A 23,765-nucleotide genomic window follows, 5' to 3' on the forward strand; every position below is an offset into this window, starting at 1 on the left:
TGTCTACTCCCTAGTGAGATGAGAGCGGAGTGGTGGTGAAACTGAGAGGGTTGTGTGTGTGTGTGTGTGTGTGTGTGTGTGTGTGTGTGTGTGTGTGTGTGTGTGAGAGAGTGTGTGTCTGAGCGTGTGTCTGTGTGTAAAGAAAAGAGAAGGGGATAGAGAGAAAGAGAGAGGGCGCGGTAGAGAGAGTGTTGACAGTAGTAATAATTCATATTCACAGTCTTTGTGTTTTCCCAGCAGCCACAGTCTGTCTCTTTCTCCAGCCCTAACACGGCCGCTCCTCCCAAATTTGAATCCTCCCTTGCCTCTATCTCAAGGTCTTTGTGCGTGTGTGTGTGTGTGTGTTCGTGTGTGCATTTGTATGTGTGATTGTGTGTGTGAGCATCTGTGTGCGCATAATGTGTGTTTGTGTGTGTGTTGTACCTCTCTCCGACGACAGGGAGCATACACGGGGGGGGGGGGGGGGGGGGGGAGGTAGGACAGACAGACAGACAAAGAGAGACAGGCAGACAGCAGTAGATTTCAGGTCGAATCAGAGAGCTACATTTTTTTTTTGTGTGTAGTCTCTTTGTGAGAGGAAAATACCAGAGAAGGATCCTGCTCTTATCATAAACACACAGCAGGGAACAATCAGCATGCCATGCAGAGCTTCAGGAACACACAACACAACTCAACACACTGCGGTGTTGAGAAAACCTGAAAAACCAACATTCACAGTGAGGATTTTCATGTCTCTCACATCTGCATGTGGTTATGATATGCTTTTTCAACTGTGATTTTATTCATTGCTTGGGGCTGATCTGACAAATATTTTCGTCAAACACTTGATTGCATCTTTGACATCAGGTTAAATTGGAATTCTGAGAGACGATACAGTAACCTCCACAATGATTGGCACCCTTGATAGAGATGAGGGGGAAAAATAATGTGCACAAAAAATAAACGAGTACAGTAAATTATAATTTTGATCTTACAATATGGCACCCTTGTTTTCAATACTTTGTGCGCCCTACCCATACAAGGATACTGAGCCTTTTTCTAAAATGTTTAATGAGACACATAGGGAGTCATCTTAGACCGTTCCTCCATACACTTCCCAGATACTTGATATCCTTCATCTTTGCCCAATTAAATTCAATTCAATGGGGTTCTAGGCCATTCCAAAATGTTGATGTTGTGGTCAATAAACCAATTATTGGTAGATTGTGATGTGTGCTTGGGGTTATTGTCTTCCTGGAAGATCCACTTACGGCCCAGTTTCAGCCTCCAGGTGATTTTCTGGGAAAAAATATATAATTTTGTCTGTCATAGTTGAAGTGTACCTATGATGACAATTACAGGCCTCTCTCATCTTTTTAAGTGGGAGAACTTGCACAATTGGTGGCTGACTAAATACTTTTTTTGCCCCACTGTAGCTCAGTATTTGTATTCTACATTTTTATAAAAGTCTTTATTGCTCATTTTTTTTAAATCAAAGGTGCCAATACATGTATAGGTGACTGTATATGATATGTTAAAGCTTGGTTTTGGAAGCAGAAAAGAGAGGAGGAAAATCCAGATCATGTTCTCTGCATGTCATTACACACCAGGAGCTGGAGGAGTCAATGGGCGTGGGCATGCAGGGAAGGTGTGTGTGTGTGTGTGTGTGTGTGTGTGTGTGTGTGTGTGTAAATATAGTGTTTTGCATGGCTGGAATTAGCAGGAATCAGTCTCAGTGCTGTTGGTCATGTTACTCTGAACATCCCCTTCTCTAATTATCTTTCCCCACAGTCCCTCCTTACCTACCTACCTCTCTTTGTCTACACCCCCCCCCCTCTCTCTCTGCTCTCTCTCTCTTTCCTTTGCTCCCAGCAGCTTGTCTCATGCTGTTTTCATTTGCGCTCTTTTGTTAAATAATTTGCCTGTGCAATAGCCTTGGGACGTCTGGGAGAAACAGTAGATAAAGAGAGTACCAGAGAAAGGGAGAGAGTGGGATGATAAGATTAATTTAAGATTCTCTCTCTCTCCCTCTCACTTTCTTTCTCACTTTCTCTCTCTCTTTCAATTCAATTCATTGGCATTCATTGGCAATGGAAACATATGTTTACATTGCCAAAGCAAGTGATATAGATAATAAACAGAAGTGAAATAAACAATAAGAAATGAACAGTTAACATTACACACACAACATTTCCAAAAGAATAAAGACATTTCAAATATCATGTTTGCCTATATACAAAAGGGAAAATAAATAAACATAAATATGGGTTGTATTTACAATAGTGTTTGTTCTTTACTGGTTGCCCTTTTCTTGTGGTACCAGGTCACACATCTTGCTGCTGTGATGGCACACCGTGATATTTCACCCAGTAGATATGGGAGTTTATCAAAATTGGATTTGTTTTCTAATTCTTTGTGTGTCTGTGTAATCTGAGGGAAATATGTGTCTCTAATATTGTCATACATTTGGCAGGAGGTTAGGAAGTGCAGCTCAGCTTCCACCTCATTTTGTGGGCAGGGTGCACATAGCCTGTCTTTTCTTGAGAGCCAGGTCTACTTACGGTGGCCTTTCTCAATAGCAAGGCTATGCTCACTGAGTCTGTACATAGTCAAAGCTTTCCTTATGTTTGGGTCAGTCACAGTGGTCAGGTATTCTGCCACTGTGTACTCTCTGTTGAGGGCCAAATAGCATTCTAGTTTGCTCAGTATTTTTCTGAATTCTTTCTGATGTGTCAATTAATTATATTTTTTCTTCTCATGATTTGGTTGGGTCTAATTGTGTTTCTGTCCTGGGGCTCTGTGGGGTGTGTTTGTGTTTGTGAACAGTGCCCCCCCAGGACCAGCTTGCTTAGGGGAATCTTCTCCTGGTTCATCTCTCTGTAGGTGATGGCTTTGTTATGGAAGGTTTGGGAATCGCTTCCTATTAGGTGGTTGTAGAATTTAACGGCTATTTTCTGGATTTTGATAATTAGTGGGTATCGGCCTAATTCTTCTCTGCATTTTCTCTGCATGGTGTACAACTTACATTGTACACCAAGTTTAATTTTGAAGAATTCTGAATGCAGTCTCAATTTGGTGTTTGTACCATTTGGTGAAATCTTGGTTGGTGAGAGAACCCCAGACCTCAGAACCATAAAGGGCAATTGGTTCTAAAACTGATTCTAGTATTTTTTGCCAGATCCTAATTGGGATGTCGAATTTTATGTTCCTTTTGATCTTTCTCTCTCTCTGTATCACTATCTCTCTCTGCATCGCTATCTCTCTCTGCATCGCTATCTCTCTCTGTATCGCTATCTCTCTCTGTCTCACACAAACAGGCAAAGACACTCAACCCACTGAATATGCACAATTTCAGGGAGCCGCCATATGATGATACCTCGGTTGCCTTGACGCCCATAGAGGAGGTGTTAGTTCCCAGCCCTGCTATCAGAGTCAAACCAAATCAAATGTTATTTGTCACATACGCCTAATACAACAGGTAGACCTTACCGTGACATGCTTCCTTACAAGCCCTTAAGTAGAGTCATGTATTTATGGTGGAATGTCTCAGAGCTGGGTCAGGAGGAGCAGAGAGGGCTTATCCTCTACTAGCGTGTCTAGAGGGAATCTTAATCTACTAGCGCCTCTTAAGTGGCCTAACTCACTCCTATTGACATAAAGCTTATGACCTTTGCTCTCTGTGCCGCCGCCCTGCAGCTGGAGATGAGGGGGTCCTGTCGGCACACAGTCTGGCCCCGGAGCTGTTACCGTGGCGACACAGTGGGCACAGGCCCCCCAGGACAGAGAAAGGATCAGCTGGCATGACAGCCTCTCTACAGTCCTGTCAACGGCAGGGCCGCTCCCGGAATGATGTGGAAATGTGTGTGTGTCTGTAACAGTTTGTGTGTGTGTGTGTGTATGGGTAGGGTATCTGTTTGTGAGAGGGAGACGATGGCAGTCTGTTGCTATTGTGAGGTTGAATAGAAATACCATAACTATTGTGAAGCCACTCACTCTGACCCTGGGAATAATGAAAAGGGCCAATGGGAGACCTTGTATGTCTGAGAGGAGTGAGCCGTCCGTTGTCTAGTGTCTGTCTGTCCGTCTGTCTGTCTGACTTCCAGTAGATAAGAAAGCACACCGACTGTCAGGAGGCTTGCTATCAGAGACGTTTTTGTGTGTGTGTGTGTGTGTGTGTGTGTGCTGAGGGTGGGGTCAGAGGTTTGCTACAACACACTCCAATTCAAATCCAATTTACTTTTCTTTATTACTCTACCCTCTCTCTCTCTCTCCATCTCTGCCGGGTTTCTCGCCCTCTCTTTGTGTGCCTGACATTTTCTGGGTAAATATTTGCCGCACTCGTTTGGCCTGCAGGCGAGGGGTACGAGGCGCTGCCGTCAGCCCCCTATCATGGGAAGAATAGAGATGTGGTGGACAGACACAACACAACACACCGCGTCACACTGTGGCCATCTCTGTGTTATCAATCTCTTTAACACAGTCAGACCAAAGCAATTAAGCATATATTGAAGCGTTTTCAATTAAGCCCCTGGCACATGTTCATCTGTGTTGTTAATCTGTTTTTTGTTGTTGTTAGATTTCCGGGTTCCAGTGGATGCATTGTGTCCCAGCCCATAATTAAATCTCTCTTTTCCTGCAGCCAGTGTTTCCCCTATATTCATTTAGCAGCAGCAGACCGCCTAAAACCAGATATAAAGTATGTAGGAAAGAAAATGGAGCTATATATTGACAAGATCATCTTTGAGAATTAACAACCACCAAATAAAAAACTAGGTGGGGAGAATCTCAGGGCCTCTTCACACTTACTACATTTGTGTAAAAATACTGTCGGCAACACATATTACTACATTGTAAACGTGTGTACTTGCTACGTCTCGACCTCTACCTCTGGAGGTAGAACACGATGCTAGCCCGACAGTTGCCCCCTTGAAGCAGGGCAGTGTAAACAGAATTGTCTTGTTGAGCCAACACTCCTACTGTATAAATGGTAATAGCAGAGCAATGTTTTTGAAACAGATTAAATGTATAGACATTTTCCTCATATTTGAGACTTGTTTTATTGTTTTTACCTGAAACTGCAGTAACAGGCTGTTACATTCTTAAATTGTTGCAGTAACAGCCTGTTACATTCTGAAACTGCAGTAACAGACTGTTACATTCTGAAACTGCAGTAACAGCCTGTTACATTCTGAAACTGCAGTAACAGACTGTTACATTCTGAAACTGCAGTAACAGCCTGTTACATTCTGAAACTGCAGTAACAGCCTGCTACATTCTGAAACTGCAGTGACAACCTGTTACATTCTGAAACTGCAGTAACAGCCTGTTACATTCCGAAACTGCAGTAACAGCCTGTTACATTCTGAAACTGCAGTAACAGCCTGTTACATTCTGACACTGCAGTAACAGGCTGTTACATTCTGACACTGCAGTAACAGCCTGTTACATTCTGAAACTGCAGTAACAAACAGCCTGTTACATTCTGACACTGCAGTAACAGCCTGTTACATTCTGAAACTGCAGTAACAGCCTGTTACATTCTGAAACTGCAGTAACAGCCTGTTACATTCTGAAACTGCAGTAACAAACAGCCTGTTACATTCTGACACTGCAGTAACAGGCTGTTACATTCTGACACTGCAGTAACAGCCTGTTACATTCTGAAACTGCAGTAACAGCCTGTTACATTCTGAAACTGCAGTAACAGCCTGCTACATTCTGAAACTGCAGTAACAGGCTGCTACATTCTGAAATTGTTGCAGTAGCTGCCAGCTGCACTGAACCATGTAAAACTACCCCACCACCTAAAACCATGCAAAAGTGGATCATACAAATAGGAAATATTTTTCATTTGTAACATTGTGTGGTGATTTCAGAGGCGGCACCACAGGTACCAGAGTGGTGAGAGGGGAATGTTTTCCTGTGTCCCAGAGTTTTTCCTGATCTAGTTGTCGGCTAATCTAACCAACTCTGGACCCTAGTTGTAGCGTATGACGTAAATCAAATCAAACTTTATTTGTCACATGCGCCCAATACAACAAGTGTAGACCTTACTGTGAAATGATTACTTACAAGCCCTTTACCAACAGTGCAGTTCAAGAAGAGTTAAGACAATACAAATAAACGAAAGTAAAACATTAATTAAAATTAATACAATAAAATAACAATAACAAGAGGGTACCGGTACCAAGTCAGTGTGTAGTTTTCCAGGCTAGTTGAGGTCATTTGTACATAGTAGTAAATCAGCTGTAAAAAACGGTTCTATAAGGGCTATGATGGGACCAGATTATTTCTCTAATCAGGTCATATGGTTAAAAAAAAGGGAGACAACCCTTTACACAGACAGAGACAACAACTGTGATTGGACAATAGAATTTACAGGGCTGAGATGGTTGTATGCAGGGTTGCATCGGGTAGGCTTTTGGATCTGTAATTAAAAAGATACTCATACAGTATGTCATCACTACTGTGTTGATTGATTCATTCCAGTCAATAATTCTGGATTAAAGAGATCTTCTTAGCCAAGCCACCTGAAGTGTGAATATAAACCACATTCACATTTTCAAAAATAAATGGGCTTATAATTTAGTCCATAAAAACATGGCCCAGATGGGATCAGAGTTACCTGCAGCTGTGGTTGTTATGAGTAGGCTACAGACTGAAGCACAGACTAATTGTGCGCGTTAACAAATCATTCCATAAAAAATAGTTTGTTGTGGGCGAATTCACTTTTTTTTTAAGTTAAAAAAAAAAATTCTCCCCAACTTCATGGCATCCAATTGTTGTAGTAGCTACTATCTTGTCTCATCACTACAACTCCCGTACAGGCTCAGGAGAGATGAAGGTTGAAAGTCATGCGTCCTCCAATACACGACCCAACCAAGCCGCACTGCTTCTTAACACAGCACGCATCCAACCTGGAAGCCAGCCGCACCAATGTGTCGGAGGAAACACCATGCACCTGGCCACCTTGGTTAGCATGCACTGCGCCCGGCCCGCCACAGGAGTCGCTGGTGCACGATGAGACAAGGACACCCCTACCGACCAAGCCCTCCCTAACCCAGACAACGCTAGGCCAATTGTGTGTCGCCCCACAGACCCCCCGGTCGCGGCCAGTTACGACAGAGCCTGGGCGCGAACCCAGGGACTCTGATGGCACAGCTGTGCCCTTAACCACTGCGCCACCCAGGAGGCCACATTTTTGTTTTTAACATTACATGCTGTTAGCAACTCTGTGCTTTTGTCTTGAAGCTAAAATGTAATGAGTGTAGCCTACAGACGAGAAAATAAACCCTTTAATTGTCTGCACATACTGTACGTGCTTGTGAATTGTTGTATTATTCAAGCGTGTAATATGGTTTAGAAGTTTCTGTCATTGTTGAATATCTTGTGCTTAATGGCTAGTGTAGCTACTGTGGTCAATATTAGCTGCGGACCAAGAATGTCTAGTTGGCGGTCACAGAGAATGTAATGTGAATTGAAAAGCATAATTCTCTTTCACCACCCGTCTTCTCAGACTGTCCTTCGTAGAGGAAATAGAGCCTAACATTCAAAACATTTCATAGAATGGGACTCCTACTGTTATAACGTTTAAGTCACCCAGAGAGCATAAAAGAACACGGCAAAAGCCATGTGTACAATTGCAGCAAATTAGCTTTAAAACGGCACATTTTCTCTCAGCCCCATGGCAATATGTGAAGAATTGCAGCAAATTAGCTTTAAAACGGCACATTTTCTCTCAGCCCCATGGCAATATGTGAAGAATTGCAGCAAATTAGCTTTAAAACTGCACATTTTCTCTCAGCCCCATGGCAATATGTGAAGAATTGCAGCAAATTAGCTTTAAAACTGCACATTTTCTCTCAGCCCCATGGCAATATGTGAAGAATTGTACCAAATTAGCTTTATAAAGGAAATGGTTTATCTTAGCCCCATAACAGAACAGCTAAATGTTGTCTCTTCGGCAAATAGGACGGCTCTAAAAGGGGAAACACTGCCTGCAGCCTACTGCACAATACCTATTCCATTCTATTCAGACCCAGCATCACTGAGTCATTCTATCCTGTGCTTTATTGTAGCTCAATCCTAACGTAGCCACATGTAGCTGTGCATGGCTGAGGCCCAGCCTGTCTGTTGGTCTGTCTGCCTGTCTGTCGGTCAGTCTGCCAATGTGAATGGGTTTTGTGTGTGTCCACAATGGCAGGTGATAATACCATGTGATAGAATCTGGTACGGCACGGGGGACTTCACTCCCCTCCATTGTCCTGCTGGCTCCCTAATGGATCCGGGCCGCTCCCCAGCCCAGCCTGCTAATCACAGGTTAATTCGCTTCATTAGGGATGAGTGGAGATGCAGAGATGGAGACGGGACACAGTGTGGTACCGCTGGGCTGTACAGGCTGCCTCCTCTATTCTCTCTCTCTCTCTCTCTCTCTCTCTCTCTCTCTCTCTCTCTCTCTCTCTCTCTCTCTCTCTCTCTCTCTCTCTCTCTCTCTCTCTCTCTCTCTCTCTCTCTCTCTCTCTCTCTCTCTCTCTCTCTCTCTCTCTCTCTCTCTCTCTCTCTCTCTCTCTCTCTCTCTCTCTTCTCTCTCTCTCTCTCTCTCTCTCTCTCTCTCTCTCTCTCTCTCTCTCTCTCTCTCTCTCTCTCTCTCTCTCTCTCTCTCTCTCTCTCTCTCTCTCTCTCTCTCTCTCTCTCTCTCTCTCTCTCTCTCTCTCTCTCTCTCTCTCTCTCTCCTCAACACTTATCTGGGAATCGAGGCATGCTCATTGTCCCAGTCAGTATAATCTCCAGTGCAGAGGGAATGTGTGTGTTGACGTGTCTGTGTTATATCAGTCCCTCATGTAAACACTATCAACAGTCATCACCTGTTGCCCTTGTGGCTCATTCCAGACAATCAACAGCCACAATACCCTGTCTGACCTACGGGTCATTAGACATGTACAAAAACAACCTCCAGATAGCCACGTTCCCAGGATAAGCCTGTGTGGAAGTCAGAGAAATAGCCATTCAGGTTAGTCTTCATTTTAAGTTACGGTGCGATGTTACGGTGGCATCTTCTGTGACAGCAGTCAATACATTTCCCCAACAGAGACGGCACGGGGAGATGTTAGGGGGTGGGGGGATGCAGGGGTAGTGTCAGGATCCTTCTGTGCATGCTTGGAATACATGCTGCAGAGAGTTGAGGGGGCTGGTGTGGGGGCTGGCTGATGTGGCGGCTGGCTGATGTGAGGGCTGGTGTTGAGGGAGTCTCCTAGCTGTAGGCCAATAAACTAATCCCCTCATTAACTCGGTGTCCAGGACCTTGCTGAGACCAAACACACACATACACTCAAACACACCGGCACACATAGGCACACACAAAAGACAATCTTGCTGTATTCTGTTTTTGTCCTTTTGCTTGCATTTTACGAGTGTGAAAGAGGGTGTTTTTCTGGAGGGGCAGTAGTGGAGATCATTAACTGAAGTCCCACAGACAGAGCTGTAGTCCCTGTCACAGTGTCTGTAGAAAGCAGACAGCGCTGGAGAGCGCCTCACAGTACAGCCCAGTCCAACATAGTCCATCAGCAGACAACTCTTTAAATAAAGCCCCTCCATCACACCTCACTGTGTCCAATTACTGTCTTCTCTTCACAGCGACTCTCCACACACCACCTAGCCACATCTCTGTGGCTGTCTCCACACTGACAGATGGACGGTTGTATTCCCTTTACATCCCAAAGACCCTAGCTATGCGTCCTGTGTCTGTTGTCAGACCTGACAGAGGGGGTGTAGATTGATAGCGAGTCTGATATGGAAACAGTGACAGTCTGATGTCACAATCGGATGGGTACGATGCTCTCACCTGTGGGGGACACCTGGGTCCTCTGCCTTAGTGGCTGCTGCTAGTGTGTTGCCGGTCTCATATCCACTCTCTGATCTGGACAAAGGTGAAATGTAGGTTTGCTATAGGATGTTTTTGTATAAATAATTGGGATGTAGGCCTATAGTATTCATGTGTGTGGGAAGCTGAAGATGAATGTGCCGCTGGACAGCTGGGTCTTTTGGGTGGTGGTGTGTGTGTGTGTGTGTGTGGGGGGGGGGGCTGATTCTGACGTCAGGGATAGGGGGACCTGCCTGCCCCATGGGAGTCTCACCCCCTCCCTCTCTCTCTCTCTTCTACACCACACTTCCTGTTGACTCCAGCACTCTCAGCTAGCTATAGCATATGTTGTTGTGTTATCCCTTTAAGGAGCTTCCTTCCTTCCCATCGAGTGGCTGGTCTCAGGGATTAAAGAGACCATACTGTTACCATGGAGCTGAAACACAGAGTTGTGTTAATGTCTTATGACCTGCTCTAATTTCATTAGACTTGGTCTTCACTGAGGCTAGGAGGACGCCATCAGTTCAGGAGGTTCGTGTGCTACTGCTGTGCTTTCATCTGGCTCTGTTACCCGAGGTTGAACTCCATGCTGTAGAGTAAATGCTTTTGTTCAGACTGCTCACATCCAGCTCTATAAGGTTCACATGGAAAGGCAGTCCACCTATGAGAGGGGAGCTACTGTACTTCATGCTGACCACTCACATACATTACAACATACCTTTGTAATATACAGTGGTGTAAAGTACTTCAAGAAAAACGTTTTTGGTATCTGTATTTGACTATTTATATTTTTTGACTACTTTTACTTTTACTCCACTACATTCCTAAAGAAAATAATGCACTTTTTACTCCTTACATTTTCCCTGACACCCAAAAGTACTCGTTACATTTTGAATGCTTAGCAGAACAGGAAAATTGTCTAATTCACACACTTATCAAGAGAACATCCCTGGTCATCCCTACTGCCTCTGATCTGGCGGACTCACTAAACACACATGCTTTTTTTGTAAATGATGTCTGAGTGCAACTGTGCCCCCGGCTATCCATAAATGAAAAGAAAACAAGAAAATCATGTTATCTGGTTTGCTTAATATATTTATACTTTTACTTTAGATACTTCAGTACATTTAAAACCAAATAGTTTTAGACTTTTACTCAAGTAGTATTTTACTGGGTGACTTTCACTTTTACTTGAGTCATTTTCTTTTAAGGTATCTTTACTTTTACTCAAGTATGAAAATTGGGTACTTTTTCCAGCACTGGTAATATACAGACAATATATATATATATATAGAAATTGTTCTGGCAGTAATGGCCTTTCCTTCTCTGTTTCCCCCTCAATCCTTTGTCTTCCTCTTGCTATACTGCGAGTCTTTCCTCTTGTCCTCTTGGTATGCAGCTTCTCTTCTCACCTTCCACTGTTCTGTTGTTATTGATTATATCAGCCAGACCTGAGGCAGGGTCCTCTCCCCAAAGACCAACCCTGGCTGTGTGTGTGTGTGTTTACCTCCTCCAGCTCAGCTGCATGTTGAGAGGGGCAGCCATCTCCAGAGGTTTGGTAATACAGTGGATACCGCTACCCCCATCACATCGCTATGGGGGAGAGGAGAGGAGAGGAGAGGAGAGGAGAGGAGAGGAGAGGAGAGGAGAGGAGAGGAGAGGAGAGGAGAGGAGAGGAGAGGAGAGGAGAGGAGAGGAGAGGAGAGGAGAGTATTCACCTGTTACCAGATATGAGTGAAACCTTATCTGTTTGATTAGCCTTCCGGCTCTGCTGTTTCTCCACAAAGCCTCCCAGTTCCACTGCTCTATTGGATTAGATGTATTTAAATATCGTTTTGTTTGTCTTGCAGAGATAGATACCATGGGAATGCATTGGCCAGTTGCTCGTGGGTATGTACACATTTAAAAAGAGCACCTTAATAATATATATATATACACACAGCATATATTTAGTCAACCGCGAAACCTATGCTAATCCTTTTAAGTATAATTTCACTCTTGAGGGTTAAATTGTTTAATTGATTGAGATAATTGGTCTTGTGAAGACATTTTGTTGACAATGACTATTCATTTTCCCATTACTTCCATGAGTCTGTCCCTCTGGGGGCTGGGGATGGGCAGTTGGAGGTGTGTGAAGTGATGGGAAAAAGATGCATCTTTTTAATGTTGCCTCCACACCCCTTTCACAGCATCACACTGTAAGACTGAACGTGGTACCATCTCTTAGACACAAGTCATCATTGGCACATCTGATTTTCCTGATGCCTGGGCGTGTGTGTGTGTGTGTGTGTGTGTGTGTGTCTGATTGGCCCTAGTGTCTGATTGGTTCAGGGTGGGAGAGGTGAGGCATTTGGAGTTTCACACACAGCTCTGTGAGCACACAGCAGGGAGTGTGTGTGAACTATTTACAGTACACACACTCTCTGTGTTCCCCAGACCTCCCCTGTCAATCCACCACGCTCCCTCAACACAGCGACATGCTCGGGAGTACGTAGCTTAACAGCTCATGCATGTTAGCAAGCGCGCGTCAATGAATGCCATTACTGACTTTCGTATTCATATGACTGGACCATTCAACAATTCACTATGCACAGGCTCTGCCAGCCAGCGATTTTCCAATTTCCAATTTGTTAACTTAATTTCAATGTCCTGCCAGCAGGTGTCCAAATTAATTGGTTTCCCTGGTGTCGTGTGTTAGATGCACTGTTGTCTCCATGCTTTTGACAGCACACACTGCACACACTGTATGAGTGTGTTCTCTAGAAGTGATTCATTAGCTAAAGGAAGACTGGGTCTGTGAATGTAGAAACCCTTGAACAGCATGGAAAAAACACACACACGCACGCGCACGCACACACGCACGCACACACACACACACACACACACACACGCGCAGATGCTGGAGATGATGTCATCAGTGCTGGACAGACTCAAAGTGGATCCTGCATGTTGCTGCTGGGATGTCTGGGATATCGCTCTCATAGCACGCCACTCTCCACTCAACAGGGCCTAGCAGCTCAATGGCTCTCTGTCTACAGTGATAGACACGTCTGAACACTCTCCCACGGGCTCCAAGGACACTTTTCCATTTGCCCCAACCGGGCCCCATGATCTGGCTCTATGGGAAATGGTTTCCCTATCACGCAACAACCCTCCCTCTCCTTCTCATCCCTCTCTATCTGGATCTGGAAACGCTGCGGGTTGTTCCGTGAGGCGCAGGACAGCTGGAGCGATGAGAGTGAGCTAATATACGTTATCTATCCATAATTCACAGTGTATTATTCCATTATTCATAGAGCTTAGCTGAGTGAGTGGCCCTTATCCCAGCCCACTTTACCAATCTAACATTTATATACATTATTCAGTATTTATGCAGCTGGAAATTAAATCAGCCAATTCTGGTTAAGAACCGTGCAGGGGTGGTGGGTCTCTCTGACCAGGGCACCTGTAACATATTACTGATGGCTTGAGAGAGAGAGAGAGAGAGGGAGAGAATAGGCCTGTTCTCCAACCAGAGGATGAGTCAGTGGTTAGAGGTTAGTGGCTGATCCCAGATGAAAGGTGTGATGTGATTCTACTTCCTGACCAGGCCAGCCGCTCCAATGTGCTGCTGTAATGATGACGAAGAGCCCTCCTGACCACGGAAATCGCTTTTTGACAAAGCTTTGATTTTCGGAGCGAGTGGGTCGTCTGTGGACCCAGTGATCACGAGAGCGGCGTTCACATTTAATCTGCAGAGCTATTGATCAAGTAGTCCTCTCTCCCTGAGCCCCTTTCCCCCGCCCGCCCACCCTCCCACCTCACTCCCCTCCCAAATCTGTTCCTCTCCACCCCAGCACCACAGCTGGGCGTCACAGCCCTGGAGCAGCCAGTCAAGCGTGATCTTTTCATTCCGCTGCTTTTCAAAACCAGTTACATGTGCTACATACAAATCACCTGATCAGACAAAATCATTAAGCTGGAGAGTCTCCCACTGCGTCCTCACTGTGGGTGTGTGTGTGTGTGTGTGTGTGTGTGTGTGTGTGTGTGTGTGTGTGTGTGTGTGTGTGTGTGTGTGTATGTGCCACCCTGGGGAGTGTCGAACATTGAGCGGATGGTGAGGTGACAAGCTTTGATTTGTGTGTGTGTGTGTGTGTCTGTCTTGCTGGGACGCAGTCGGAGCACATTTCCATATGTATGGTCACAGGGCTAATTAAATCCACCAGCCCACTGATTGCCTGGCACAGAGTCAGACACAGATTGGTGTGCGTATGTTTGTAAGGTAACAGACCAGGGGACAGGACGGGGGTTCTGTGTAGTATCTGTGTGTGTAGTGGGCTGTATGCATGATAGTGTGAAAGAATGGACCAAGCAAGTCAGATGGTTACACACTGAGGGTGTATTCACACTGAGGGGGTATTCACATTGTCACTGAGGGGGTGTTTACACTGAGGGGGTATTCACACTGAAGGGGTATTCACACTGTCACTGAGGGGGTATTCACACTGAGGGGGTATTCACACTGTCACTGAGGGGGTATTCACACTGAGGGGGTATTTACACTGTCACTGAGGTGGTATTCACACTGAGGGGGTATTCATACTATCACTGAGGGGTTATTCACACTGAGGGGGTATTTACACTGTCACTGAGGGGGTATTTACACTGTCACTGAGGGGGTATTCACACTGAGGGGGTATTCACACTGATGGGGTATTTACATTGCCCCTGCTGTGTGTGTTTGCACTAGTGTTGCAAAGGGACGGTCTATCACTGGTCATTTTAGAAGTTACCAGTAAACTACCAGAATTTTGGTAACTTCATCTCTGGCCCTCTGTGTGGTCTTATCACATGTAAACTACAGTGCCTTCAGAAAGTATTCACACCCCTTGACTTTTTCCACATGTTGTTGTGTTACAGCCTGCATTTGTCACTGGTCTACACACAATACCACATGATGTGAAAGTGGAATTATGTTTTTCGAAATGTTTACAAATTAATAAAAAATGGAAAAGCCGGAATGTCTTTAGTCAATAAGTACTCAACCTCTTTGTTGTGAAAAGCCTAAATAAGTTCAGGAGTAAAACAATTCTTAACAAGTCACATAATAAGTTGCATGGACTATGTGCGATAATAGTATTTACCATGGTTTTTGAATGACTACCTCATCTCTGTACCACATACATACAATTATCTGTAAGACCCCTCAGTTGAGCACTGAATTTCAAACACAGATTCAACCACAAAGACCAGGGAGGTTTTCCAATGCTTTGCATTGTAGGGCACCTAAATAGACGGGTTGCTTAGAAACACAACCGACACAGGCGCAACTATGGGGCCAAACAGACAGGGTTGGCTTAGACTGGTGACAACATGTCAACTATATTTAGTCTCCAATGTTTATTGAAACACAAATAAATGTGCACAATGACCACTTGTTGTCTATCAAATACATCGTTACAGTTGTTGGTTTGCTAGCTAGTGAATTTTTTGCCATATTAGCATTGACATGAAATCAGTCAAAACACCTAAAAAAAAAAGACAAGGTATCAAGAACAATCTGAATCTAGCTGAAACGAGTCACTTGTGATTACCCACATGGCAGTTTCTTGTCATTGTTGGTAACGATCTGGCCATCCAGAATCATAATAATTTACGGACTTCTGCCCCATTGAAGTAGGCACATCATTTTTGTGATGTTGTCAACTAACCCAACCCGTTGGCAATAAGACATTGAATTTCCCTTGGTGAAGTTATTAACTATACTTTGAATGGTGTATCAATCCACCCAGTCACTATAAAGATAACAGGCATTCTTCCTAACTCAGTTGTTTGAGAGGAACGAAACCGCTTAGGGATTTCACCATGAGGCCAATGGTGACTTGAAAACAGTTACAGAGTTTAATAGTTGTGATCGGAGAAAACTGAGGATGGATCAACAACATTGTAGTTACTCAACAATACTAACCTAAATGACAGAGTGAAAAGAAGGAAGCCTGTAGAGAATCAAAATATTCCATATCATGTATCCAACAAGGCACTAAAGTAATACTGCAAGAAAATGGTCAAAGCAATTCACTTTTTGTCCTGAATACAAAGTGTTATGTTTAGGGCAAATCCAATACAACACATTACTGAGTACCACTCTCCATGTTTTCAAGCATAATGGTGGCTGAATCATGTAATTGGTATGCTTCAGGATGAAAAAGAAATGGAATAGTGCTAAGCACAGGCAAAATCCAAGAGGAAAACCTGGTTTCCACTAGACATTAGGTGATGAATTTAGCTTTCAGCAGGACAATAACCTAAAACACGAGGACAAATCTACACTGGAGTCGCTTCCCAAGAAGACAGTGAATGTTCCTGAGTGGCCGAGTTACAGTTTTGACTAAAATGTGTGGCAAAACCTGAAATGGTTGTTTAGCAATGATCAACACCCAATTTGATAGAGCTTTAAGAATGTTGAAAATAATAATGGGCAGATGTTGCGCAATCCAGGTGTGGAAATCTCTTAGAGACGCATCCAGAAAGATTTACAGCTGTAATTGCTGCCGAAGGTGATTCTAACATGTGTTAACTCAGGGGGATGAATACTTATCAAATCAAGATATGTTAGTGTTTTATTTTTCATACATGTTTTTCAAATATTAGAATGTTTCTTCCACTTTGACATTACAGAGTATTTATTTTAGATCGTTGACAAAAAAAAAAAAAGACAATTTCATTCATTCTAATCCTACTTTGTAACACAACAAAATGTCAAAAAAGTCCAGGGGTGTGTGATTACTTTCTGAAGGTACTGTATATAAAATTATCAAATCATAAATAAAAAATACAATGACAAAGCTTTAAAACATTATCCTAAATATACACCATCAACTTAGTGAATACTGTATGAATATATATATATTTTTAAGTTATTCAAGTATAAATGACCAAAGTTACCATAGATTACCATAGATGACCTGTTAATGATGAAAATTACCAAAGATTCGGGTAACTTTGGTAAATTACTGGTAGTTTTGCAATGACACAGTGGAATGACACAAAGCCTGACCAACAGCTGGTTTATTCAGCAGGACAGCTCTAGTCTGCATGCAGAGGATTGACAAACCATGAGACAAAAGCCATGCGGTATATCAGGAGAGGGAGACTCTCAGATTGAATATAGATGCTCTTCATTTCTGTGGCCCTGTTTGGCCGCTCAGGGGGCCTGTGTGTGTGTGTGTGTGTGTGTGTGTGTGTGACAGGCTGACAGGGGAGGCCCCTTTGTCATGTGAAGAGAGGGGAGGGGAGGAGAAGGCTAGTTCCATGAGGCTGGCCTGCCCTGTTTGCATGTTGCTGTAATTGAAACAGAATGCCAGGCTGCTCGTGTCTCTCGCTCCCTCACCCCATTGTCTCTTTCTCTCTCTCTCTCTCTCTCTCTCTCTCTCTCTCTTTTTCTCTCTCTCTCTCTCTCCCTTTTTTTCTCTCTCTCTCTCTCCCTTTTTCTCTCTCCCTTTCTCTCTCTCTCTCTCTCTCTCTCTCTCTCTCTCTCTCTTTCTCTCTCTCTCTCTCTCTCTCTTTCTCTCTCTTGATCTCTCTCTCTTTCTCTCTCTTTCTCTCTCTCTCTCTCTCTCTCTCTCTCTCTCTTTCTCTCTCTTTCTCTCCCTTTCTCTCTTTCTCTCTCCCTTTCTCTCTCTCTCTCTCTCTCTCTCTCTCTCTCTCTCTCTCTCTCTCTCTCTCTCTCTCTCTCTCTCTCTCTCTCTCTCTCTCTCTCTCCTACCCCAGAAGTGGGTTGTTCACTCAGCCGTTTCCTTCACCCGTCTCAGATCTAAATGGTATATATGTGTTCTCCCTCCACCCCTCTCCCACCCCATCATTCCTCATTGCTGGCTCACTCAGGCCTTTTCCGGCATGACAGCAGAAACAAATGATCATATTAAAGGGGGTGGCCTTAGCCTCACACTGCTCGCTCTGTGTGTTTATGTGTGCCAGGGAGTTTGTCCTTTCTCTCCATACAGCTATCCTGGCATGTGTGCATGTAAGTGATGATGATATATGTTGAATGAATAGTGTGTTTGAATGCAATGTCAATGATTTTTGTGTGCGTGTATGCGTTTGTGTGTCTCTTTTTGTGCGCTTGTGTGTTTGTGTGTGTCTGTGTATATGTGTGATTAGTCCATGCGCCTGCAGGTTGAGGGCCTGATGTTTGTGTTTATTGGGAGAGGGTTAACGGGATGAGGATTTATTGTTGGCCAGGCCTGGCTGCGTTGCTCCCTCCACTCCACAGATAGATAAATAAATGGAAATTGGGTCCATTTGTCACTGCCAAGGGCTGGCTGAGCTGTGGGCTACCTGAGCCAGTAAGGCTCTGTCAGCGTGCCAACCTAAGCCCCTATCAGCCCCATCAGCCCCCCCCTCCCCACACACACACACACATCACTATCATACCCCAGCAGAGGACACCGCCGCAGGGACGGCTGCTCTTCTGTTTGTATAAGCAGGGTGTGTGTTTGTGTGTGTGCACTCATGCTGTTTTCCTGGTCCTTTGCATGAGTGTCTTCTGCACACTAATTAACGTGTTCAGATGGCCCTTTTAATGATGATGAATAGGGAGAGTGGAAACGAGGTCTTCCAGACCCACGTTACTGCAAATACACTCTGATTGGGAGTTTCAGTTTGATTGCCACAGCGTTCTTTTCCTGACCTCTTAATAGGAGGTCGGAGGTGTTTGGGATGAGTTAGTGTTTGCCCGTCTCTGGGTTTACAGGGCCAGAGGCCAGTAACAGTATAGAATGGGAAAGGTAGAGGAAGTTGGCGGTGTTTGGGAGATGTGTATGAATTGAGAGATGTCTTCGGCGTGTGGGATGGGAAGCAAGAGAACATTCATCTACCCTTGAACGTTGAAACGTGTGTTTCAGTGTTGAACAACTGCCACAACTTTCCCTCTCTCACTATAGTGTATTATATTTGGCAAGCGAGACTCTCTTGAACTTGATAGGCTGGGATTCCAGCCAACGGATCTACAGCTAATGGCTTTGCATACAGTTGGTGGGGGACTTGCACGTCTTATATAACCAAGAGACCAGATACCACATAAAGCAGGGGCACCATCAGCAGTCTACTGGGACATTGTGACTGTGAAGCCTGGTAGTGGATATTTACAGCAGCTCACGTTAACCTGATTTTATGTGATTGTCTCTCTCCCTCTGGTTGTGATTTAGCTAAGTGGATTTTAAGGAGACGTTTATGGAGCTGATGTATAGTGATCCATGCCTTTGCCCTAGCTGGCTTCTTGGCTGTCGTATAGCAGATGGTTTTGTCATTCGTTTGTCGCCTGGGTTCTGAAAGCCGCAGCTTCACTCTTAGTTAATTTGTAACGACGAAGACGGCAGTAATGTCCTCAACCTCACCACACTCATTTCTGTGTAAATGGACTTGATGTGATTCTCCTAACTAGGCGTCGTATAAGGAGGTTGTGGCAGGCCGTTGGGGTGATTTATATATAGACTAGAACCATCTGTCTCGTCTGTGCCTTCTTCCTTACGCTTGTCTTGTGTTGATAATGAGCTGAAGCTGTTTTTACATTGGAGGGAAAAGCTGAGACAGAGGAGAAGCCACAGAGAGCGGCCGCGAGGTTTAGACAGGCATTCCTGAGACACTGGAGAAATGAGGAGAGAGGGATACAGAGAGAGGGGGATGGAACGGAGACCGCACCGCGAGCAGGGGAGAGAGAGAAAAGAAAGGCAAAGCCATCAGAGGAAATGTAGAATGGGAGAGACGTTAGAGAGAAGGGTTGCAACAGAGAGGAGTAAAAAGAAGAAAAGAATATGGGGGAGGAGGAGTTGAGAGAGTTGGGGGATGGGAGTCGAGGGGAGAAGCAGAGAGAAAAGGGGATTGAAGTAAGAGACAGGAAAACACCAGGGAGAGAGTGTGTGTGTGTGTGTGTGTGTGTGTGTGTGTGTGTGTGTGTGTGTGTGTGTGTGTGTGTGTGTGTGTGTGTGTGTGTGTGTGTGTGTGTGTGTGTGTGTGTGTGTGTGTGTGTGTGTGGTTTGGACAGATGCTGCCAATCTGTGTTGCTCTAATTTTCCACCATCACCAGTTAAAAACTTAAACCAGCCCCCATCAATTTCCTCATTCTCAAGCACACACACACACACACACACACACACACACACATACACACGCACGCACGCACACACACACACACATACACACGCACGCACGCACACACTCACACACATACACTCACACACACACACACGCACGCACGCACGCACGCACGCACACACACACACACACACACACACACACACACACACACACACACACACACCCACAGCTACAGCAGCTGCATAGCCCAGGTTCAGGACTAACCCTGAATAGAGGGAGCAGACTATCTCAAGTCCCGTCCTCACCACTGGCATAATGGAAAATAAACATGTTGACAGTAACCCTCCTTTTTAATTTCCACATGTAGTAGGCAAAGTGTTTGTGTTGTCCAATCTACATGGTAGTAGGCGAGTCAGACAGACTCATGCATCTAATTCGCCTATTTCTCAGAGGCACTGGTGGCAGCGCACCTCAGCTCCTCGCCTAATTGGCTATCAAGTTCCAAAGTGAATGTGTTGTTCAAGATGTTTAACCAAAAGACAAGACCAAACGGTGCACAAAACACAGCAAGAAAAGCCATATCTGATCAAGCTCAAATTACCGAAACAAAGCTACCAGCTCGTCCTCAACTGACAAAACACCAGTTGGAAGCTGGTAGGCCTACATATGCAGCAGCTACCACTAGCAGCCTGCCAGTCCTGACAGAGCTCTCGCTGTCTGGCCCGGCCATGACACTGGCCTTGCTCCTCCTCTTCCTCCTCCCCTTGAGAAAAGTGACAGTTCCTCTAGTGAGAGTGCCGGACTTCCTTCTCGTCCTCCTCCTTTCCCAGAAACCAAGCTGATGACTGCCAGAGATCCAGCGAGGCTCATGAGACCGTCCCCCCTTCTGTGAACACTGGTAAGCAAACAAGTGCTGAGACGTATAGCCCCGATGGACTGATTGTATTATTTGGCGTTAATAGACTAGGTTTATGCAGCACAATCTTTCTATCCAAGAGAGAGAGTGAGGACACCTTAGGTAAGCTATAGGCCTACAGGACAGTTGTATATTCCAAAATCTGTTGGCCACTGATTAGTATGCTGTTGCATCGAAAACATTTTTTACAATCTGCAATGTTTGAATTTCCCACTTTGATAACTGTAAATGCATTAATTTCCGCCAGACAGCATTGCGACATCGTACGCCTATAGCTTTGTGAAACATAAATGTTAGGCTTAAACTGAGAAAATGACGACCAAATAAAAATAAACATGCATCCCATTAAAGCAAAGCTATAAGCACTAGCACTACACAATCTGATAGGCAGCCGTGTAGACGTCGCAATTTCAGAACCATGGACAGCGATCCATGGACAGCGATCGGTACTTTGTGAGTGTCTGAGGCATTTTTTATTTTTTTACGGAAGGGGCGGGGCTAACTGCAACTTTGCGGGGTGGGTTTCTCCAGCCAGACATTAATGTGTACCAACTCACACCCAAAACGGATGAACCTTTGGCCTATACACTCATCTTTCCATGGTCAACATCCCATCTCCCTTGACCTTTAAATGCTATCAATACGTCTGTTTCCACTGATATACAGGACATCATTTTAGTTCAGTCTTCCAATGACCAGATCAATAATCAGCACTCTCAACACAGGATCTGTCTGGAAGGTCCAAATAACCCCTCTCTGTGATGAAAGGTCACTGAGGTGCATTATGATGGCGCCAGGCCAGGTGTACAGTATATGGACAATTGGACATAGTCGATGGGGCTGCCTGCTCTCCATCCAGATAGGAAGTAATGATATGGCAGGTTTTCTCAACACAACACTTATGTCTCCATTCATTCCTGTGGCAGGCAGATGACACACACTCATCTATCTCCCTGGCGACCAGGAGGAGCAACACCTCGAGGCTAGCGGCTAGCAGCAACAGCTGGGACACGTCAGTCAGTCAGGCAGCCATGTTGAAATCAAACATTGACAGATGAGAATAAATATCCTCCAGGGATACAAAACTGTTTTTTGATGAAGATATAATGGGAGATAGAGTGAGGAGATGAAGAGAGGTGTGGAGGAGGTAGGGGCTGTGGTTGGGTAGGAGGAAGGTGTGTCCCACCACAAATATGGCAATGTTTTTCTTTCTAACACATCTTCCTGGAAGCGTGTGATTTAATTACAGGGGATTTTCAGAATGACACTCCTCTCGCCTATAGGAATGTGTGAAATGGCCCGTTTATGTTTTGGAGACTGTGGTTGACCTCTGGTTTCAAATGGGACTTAGATTACAATTAAATAAGAAATCTGTTGGTTTAGGACTGGGGACAACAGAAGAAAATTGTACTACATAATGCAGAATAATGTCCAAATCAAACATTTTAATATAACACTCACACATATGTACACACACACATGTCCACGCACACACACACGCACGCACACACGCACACGCACGCACACGCACACACACACACACACACACACACACACACACACACACGTACGACATGCACTTACACACACTACTCTTGAATGTCAAAATACAAGCATCAGCTCGTGGCCCTTTAACCACAACTTCAAACAGAATGCCGTATCAGAAACAAGGCAGGCGAAACATGTAACATATCGTTTTTAATGCATTCACTTTCTTTTCCCTTCTTCATACAGCGTTTGTAGCTAACCACCTCACCCCCCTCCCGTCCCATACACATCAGTCCTTTAGAAAGACTGATCACCCTGTGGGTGGCTCTTCTAGCTGTACCGTCATCAATTTGAGAGAGACCGAGAGGGAGAGAAAAGTGTGAAATTATTCATCAGGGCCTCTGTATGAGGACGGTGCAGGTGTGGGGGAGGGGCCTTGCACCGCACCAGCCTCACATAATTACAGGAGAGACGGTGTTCCAGGAAAAAGACCATGGTTTGTTGATACATTTGGAACCCATTAGAGAGGGTGTAGCATAGCACCCCGTATTATCAGCATGTTCAACAGCGTTTAAGAAATATATTACCTTCAACGGTGTTATCTTGTGATCAAGCCATCAATGTTTTGGAATTGTTGGTGTCGTAAAAATGTTAGCTACCGGGTTAGCAATTAGCATGCTTGACATTTCAGTGGAAATACTACTACTATCAGCTTTTTGGTAAGCGGTTTAGCAAAAGAATACATTACGTGTTATCGGCAGTTATTGGCCACCTTACTATTTTGTTCAATTACAAGGTATTTCCGTTGAATTTTGTTAAAAAAAGAGACACTAACCTCGTATCCGAAGTGTTTACTAGATAATTGACTAGTTGTCTAGCCTTCCAGTAAAAAATAAAAATGACTCACTTGTCAAGTTTTCATGACTCTTAAAAAGGGTTCTTCACCAACATCTTCTTCAGTGTTGTAACCAAATAATGTCTCATTATTTATTTTACAGACAAATCTTATGCTTTGAGAAAGTAGATAACAGTTTAATACCAAGTATGAATAGTTTAGGTAAAAAGTTGGATATTAAATGAGGTGTGTCTGTCGTGCAGTTGAATTTTACAATTTACTGCGTGTCCCACAAAATGTTACTTTGTTGAAAACTCTCAAAACCTAACTTAAACTGAACTTAAACCTAACTTAAACTGAACTTAAACTGAGCTTAAACCTAACTTAACTTAAACCTAACTTAAACCTAACTTAAAATCGGTGGGTAGCTACCTAGAAGGGTGTCTTTAGTCTCAAAACCTACCTTTATTTTCCAGTCCATTTAAATGTTGAGATCGAGGTGATTTAATCTGATGTTGGGGGAAAATTAGCTAGGGTTGTTGACCTCAGGGTATGGCTGTAGCTGGGTGTGGCTGTAGCAGGGTATGGCTGTAGCTGGGTATGGCTTTAGCTGA

At 44.4% G+C, this 23,765-nt stretch overlaps 1 protein-coding gene across 4 annotated transcripts in view; it reads left to right on the forward strand.

Annotated features, from left to right (window-relative positions):
• The window catches only part of LOC110533888 (roundabout homolog 1), a 210,398-nt gene that overhangs the window by 116,177 nt on the left and 70,456 nt on the right, over positions 1–23,765 (forward strand). The window contains exon 1 of one of the 4 annotated variants that reach the window (XM_021618471.2): positions 11,565–11,728. The exons of the other annotated variants lie outside the window; for them this stretch is intronic. The gene's annotated coding sequence lies outside the window, so the exon portion shown is untranslated. Of the gene's footprint in view, positions 1–11,564; positions 11,729–23,765 lie in introns of those variants that run through there. 4 annotated transcript variants of the gene reach the window in all.

This window comes from Oncorhynchus mykiss, chromosome 10 (genome assembly GCF_013265735.2).
Source record: "Oncorhynchus mykiss isolate Arlee chromosome 10, USDA_OmykA_1.1, whole genome shotgun sequence".
Lineage (NCBI taxonomy): Eukaryota > Metazoa > Chordata > Actinopteri > Salmoniformes > Salmonidae > Oncorhynchus > Oncorhynchus mykiss.